Genomic DNA, 6000 nt, shown 5'->3' with positions numbered 1-6000 from the left:
CCAGGGGATCTTCCTAACCCAGGGATCGAACCCAGGTATCCCTCACTGTGGGCAGATTCTTTACCATCTGAGCCATCAGGGCAACCCAAGAATACTGGACTGAGTAGCCTATCCATTCTCCAGCAGATCTTCCCGACCCAGGAATTGAACCGGGGTCTCCTGCATTGCAGGTGGATTCTTTACCAACTGAGCTATCAGGGGAAGCTGACTGGTTTCTCTGAATCTCATTTTGGTATCTTTTCTGGACTATGCTATTTCCCCAGCAGAAAGGAAATTCTTAAATCTTCAGATACGCAAAAAATATTATTTTCTTCTGTAAATCTTCCCTGTTAGCTTGATCTGAGTCACAAACATTAAATACCACTAAACTTGTCCAATTTATCTGGCATATGAGGTGAGCTCGGCGGCCCGAGTGCCTAGTGGCCAATAGGGAGCAGATATGCTCCGGGTCCATGGGCACCCACTGCAACTGGCACCGAGTATCAGCTCACTCCTGGAACAGCCCCAACCTCGGGGGAAAGCTGCCTGAACTCTTCCCACAATCTCTGCCCACAGAGACTCTGGGCCCCATTCTGCTGTGTCCATGTCTCCACCTTGTATGTGAGTGGGGAGAGAATTTGCCATCACACAGTCCTCCTGGAATTCAACTCCCCCAGGTTTTTGCTGTGACTTGGTTTCCTTATTCATAGAAAGAGTGTGTAGCTTCCAGTGTCACTGAGTGTATGAATAAGACAAGTAGAGACAAGGCTTGGCATACAGTAGTGCTCAGTCAACAAGAAGCGCTACTTTCTGGGCTCCAGGTGTCTGCATTACCTTCTTTTTTCTTCCAAAGCCCCATTGGATTGTCTGCTATTCTCTTCATTCCCGTTCATTCTCATTCAAGGATGAGAAAGCAGACTTAGAGGATTCAGTCATTGAATCATTTGTGCCCAAAGTCACAAAGCTGGACTCACCACCTCCCCTTCTTTTACCCACTAATTCTCACCACCATCATTCAGCTCTTGAATCAGAGACATCTAAAAATTAGCAATTGCAGACTCATAAGACAAAAAAGCACAGTTGCAAAAATACTCCAGATAGTAGTCATCAAGTCCATCTGTCAACTGCAGCTCCCCACCCTTGTGCCAGCCACAGCCTCGGGGCTTTTGCTTGGCAGCAGAACTTGTCCTGCAAACATCGGCATCAGCAGCTCATGTCCTGCAAATATCCATTTGGCCAAATACTGCACACTCACATTCCGTCCCCCAGCACTCAGAGTTCAGGCTGGAATAGATGCCCCTGAGCACAGACACACAGGGGTCAGGGGGCAAATATTCAGCTGCACTGCCCCCCCCCACCCCCGATACCCCCAGCCCTGTCTTGTAGTCCCTGACCCCACAGGAGCTGCTGGGACTCAAGGATGCCTCCTCCTTGGAGCTTGGGGTCCTCTGGACACAGCTAGCTCTGGGTGTCATCCCTGAAAGAGGGACAGTGGTGGGCAGGTGTTTTCTTGGTGGGAAATTCGAGCATAGTCACCTCTCCCACCCACTCATCTTATTTTTTTTTTCTTTTTAAAAATTTATTTAAATATATAAAAAATTTTTTTACAATGTTGTGTTGGTTTCTGCCATTCAACAGTGCAAATCACCATAATTAAACATTCATCCCCTCCCCCCATCCTATCCCTTTAGGTCAACACAGAGTTCCAGGCTGGGCTCCCCATGCCATACAGCAACTTCCCACCACCTATCCATCTTATACCTGATAGTGGACATATGTTGACACTATCATCTCCATTCCTCCCACTTACTCCCTCCTCCACTGTGTCCACAAGTCCATTCTTTACATCTGTGTCTCCATTCCCTCCCAGTAAGTAGGTTCCTCAATACCATTATTTTTTAGGTTTCATATACATAAGCATTAATATATTATATTTGTTTTTCTCTTTCTGACTTACTTCACTATGTATAACAGGTCCTAGGTTCATCCACCTTACTAGAACTAACTCAAATTCACTCTTTTTATGGCTGAGCAATATTCCATTGTATATATGTACCACATCTTCTTGATCCATTCATCTGTCAATGGACATCAAAGTTGCTTCAATGTCCTGGCTATTGTAAATAGTGCTGCTATGTACCTTAGGCAGAGAAGGCGATGGCAGTCCATGGGTCGCTAGGAGTCAGACACAACTGAGCAACTTCATTTTCACTTTTCACTTTCCACTTTCATGCATTGGAGAAGGAAATGGCAACCCACTCCAGTGTTCTTGCCTGGAGAATCCCAGGGACAGGGGAGCCTGGTGGGCTGCCGTCTGTGGGGTCACACAGAGTCGGACACGACTGAAGTGACTTAGCAAGCAAGCAAGCAAGCATGTACCTTAGGATATATGTGCATTTTTCAATTACCGTTTTCTCAGGGTATATGTCCAGTAGTGGGGCTGATGGGTCATTGGTTGTTGTTCAGTTGCTCAGTTGTGTCTGACTCTTTGCGACCCCATGGACTGCAGCACGCCAGGCTTCCCTGTCCATCTCTACGTCCTGGAGTTTGCTCAAACCCATGTCCATTGACTCCAAGATGTCATCCAACCATCTCATCCTCTGCTGCACCCTTCTCCTCCTCCCTTTCCCAGTGTTAGGGTCTTTCCCAATGTGTTGGCCCATTAAGTGGCCAAAATATTGGAACTTTAGCTTCAGCATCAGTCCTTCCAATGAGTATTCAGGGTTGATTTCCTTAAGGATTGACTGGTTTGATTTCCTTGCTGTCTAAGGGATTTTCAAGAGTCTTCTTCAGCACCGCAGTTCAAAAGAATCAATTCTTTGGCACTCAGCCTTCATTATGGTTAAACTCTCACATCCATATGTGACTAGTGGAAAAGCCATGGTTTTGACTAGACAGACCATTGTCGGCCAAGTGATGTCTCTGCTTTTTAATATGCTGTCTAAGTTTGTCATAGCTTTTCTTCCAAGGAGCAAGCTCCTTTTAATTTCATGGCTGCAATCACCATATGCAGTTATTGTGGAGCCCAGGAAAATAAAGTCTGTCTCTATTTCTACTTTTTTCCCTATCTATTTGCTAGGAAGTGATGGGACCAGATGCCATGATCTTAGTTTGTTGAATGTTGAGTTTTAAGCCAGCTTTTTTATTATTCTTTTTCACTTCATCAAGAGGCTCTTTAGTTCCTCTTCAATTTCTGCCATTAGGGTGGTATCATCTGCATAGTTCAGGTTGTTGATATTTCTCCTCCCGGATCAAACCCACATCTCCTGCATTGGTATGCAGATTCTTCACTACTGAGCCACCTGCGAAGCCCACATGTATACATATGCAGGTACATGTAAAACTGAATCACTTTACTGTATGTGTGAAAGTAACAGAATATTGTAAATCAACCATACTTCAATTGGAAAAAAAAAAAAGAATAAAGACACTGCCTAATTAAGATAAACCTGCTGGGATCAAAGGTGAGCTGATTCTGGTGAAGGAGGGCTAGAGACCACCACCAGGGGGAGACTCTTTTTGCTGGGACAGCAAACCCTGGGGAGGGCGATAGAGGAGCCTCAGATGCTTCTCCTGGACCTCAATAATCTTAACCCTTTGATTTTTCTCCCATTTTAAACCCTTTCATATTCCTGGCCTCTTGTTGTTAGTTCTCCTGCCTCTCTGTTCTGCCCCCAGTGTGTTCTTTAGTCCAAAATAAGTGGTTTCTCCCTTCCCCTCACTCGCTAGTCCCCCTCCTCCCTTAGTCCAGGCTCTAGGCTCCTTCCTTCTCTCTTCCACCTGTATGCATTCCTCCCCTGCTGTGCTCAGCTGCAGAAATGCCAGATTCCTAGCACCCAGCTCCATCAGTGTTGTCTCCCCCTCCTTTTCCTTCTAACAAGGTGCTCTGAACCTTCACCTCACATGTGTGCCTGGTCCCTGCACTGTCCTGGGGTGGGGGTGTCAGGCCCTACTGCAGGCTCTCAGAGGTGCGGGTGAACTCTTCCAAATTCTTCTCCAGGACCTGCTCCTGCTGCCTCAGCCTTTCAACTGACTCTGTCTTTGACCTCTCATGCAAGCGCTTTGCCTCTTTGACCAGGAAGGACACACCCATAAAATGGAAGACGTCTACAGTGACCGCATGCACCATCTGGGCTCCTTTGGACATTGCAAGAGCTATGCTTCCAAAAGCTTTCCTGACTTTGCCAATTTGGACTGAGACTTGGTCATGAAGCACTGAGAACTGGTTGCTAAGTGAGGGTCAGCTTTGGCCAGCTTGAAGTTTTGGACATTCTTCCCAATGCCTTTCATGGATTGGTAGAGTTTCTTTGTAGAGGAAACAATCTGGGGTGTGACCTTATGTAGAAGCCCCAAAGTCACCTCCTTTTCGGTGATGCCAGTTGACACAAGGTGACTGGCTTCAGTTTCTGCTGATGACCTGCTTTTACTTTCCACCATGATGGTGGACACACCAGTCACAGCAGCCATTTCTCCCAGCCCTATCCCACCAACACAGTGTCAGACTGGACCCCGCTGACATGGGTGCCAGAGCCAGGCCAAGGATGCTCAGGAAGCAAGACACAGAGCCAGCAGAGGCGGTTGCCACCTTGGAGATGGTGCAGTCCCTGTGCGCTTTGTCAACCTTGTCTGCCGGCGCACGGAGCTTTTTTATGCCCTCCTCAAGTTTCTGTTTCACCTGAGGAAACTTCTCCAAAAACCTCTTTCTGTCCAACTGGCCTCGTTGGAGCCTGTCTTAGTCCCTCATGACCAAGTTTCTGTGCAGTTTGTTCAGATATTTACCTAGTGTATCTGCCTCTTCCCTGTAACAGTGAATGTCAAGGTATTAAGAAAGACTATGTTAGTCTGTAAAATAGGTTCAGCAAGAGCTATTCTGCATAAGCTGCAGATTTTATTATAAATCACCAGGAAAGAATTTTACAAATGCAAACATTTTTTTCAACATTAAACACATATTTGGGCATTGTAGATGCTCCATGTACATAGTCAATCCTGGAATAAAGCAGCAAAAGTCACCTTCTCTTAAGAGAAGTATTTGATAAAGACATCTCACAGGCAGATCAACGCCATCACTTCTAAAGTGTGTTTAGAGTGGGAACTCCACAGATAAACAAAGGCAAGTGGGATTAGAGCAGAAAAACTGTCACTCAGGGCCTGAGTGTGTAGTGAGGAGTCAACATTTTTTTGCCCTTGGATACTAGGAAGTGGTTCCTAAGCCCCTAGAATATTCAGGCTGATACAAGTATCCTTGTCGCCTGGGCCATTGGACAGTCTGACAAGGTGATGAGTAGCTTCTGGGTCACGTGCTATCAGTTCTGACCTCTGGAGAAGCTGGACTGTAGTGCATTAGTCTGACCTCCAGGAGGGGCTGGAGACCACAGGTCAGGATAATTTTTTAAACAGGGTGAGTGTCCTTGGAGGGCAGTGTTCTGTGTGCCCTGCCGCACACTGAATCCAGGACATTAATGTGTCCTGAGGACAATGGAAGCTTCGTGTGTGAAACCTGCCCAAACTCTGCCCTTTGGCTGATGGGAAACTGCATCCCTCCATGTAATAAACTGTAACTGGGATCATGACAGCTTTCAGTTCTTAAACTTGAGGTAAGTTGTGGGAATCTCCCAAATTTGCCATTGGTGTCAAATGTAAGGATGGTCCTGGGAATTGTGCCCCAGAGTTTTCAGATTGGTTAACTCTCTGTACTTGGAGTTTTTAAAAATATCAAAACTCAGAACTAAAAAGACCCTTAACGATCATTTTGCCTGGCATCTGCTCTCCCTCAAGCCTGATTTCCATGACCTTCCCAGGGGAAGATCACTGGGTCCATCCACTGCCCCAGTTGACAGGGAAGCAGGAGATGTGCTGTGAGCCCTGGCTCCTCTTGGACTCTCCAGCCCACCTCCCTGACTCCTGACCCATCACTCAGCACCCTGACATCTTGGGTATCACCAGCCTAACTCACACTTTACCTGTGACAGCTTCACCAGTCTGCCCTCCAAGGCCATGTGCAACTTTGTGGAACCTCTA

At 46.6% G+C, this 6000-nt stretch overlaps 1 pseudogene; it reads right to left on the bottom strand.

Annotated features, from left to right (window-relative positions):
* Positions 1–3883: 3883 nt before the first annotated feature.
* Positions 3884–6000, bottom strand: part of LOC100847379 (apolipoprotein L2-like) — a 29816-nt pseudogene continuing 27699 nt past the window's right edge.

The sequence above is a fragment of the Bos taurus genome, chromosome 5 (assembly GCF_002263795.3).
Source record: "Bos taurus isolate L1 Dominette 01449 registration number 42190680 breed Hereford chromosome 5, ARS-UCD2.0, whole genome shotgun sequence".
Lineage (NCBI taxonomy): Eukaryota > Metazoa > Chordata > Mammalia > Artiodactyla > Bovidae > Bos > Bos taurus.
Note: the sequence above shows the minus strand (reverse complement) of the source record. Positions and strands in the feature narration are given on the sequence as shown.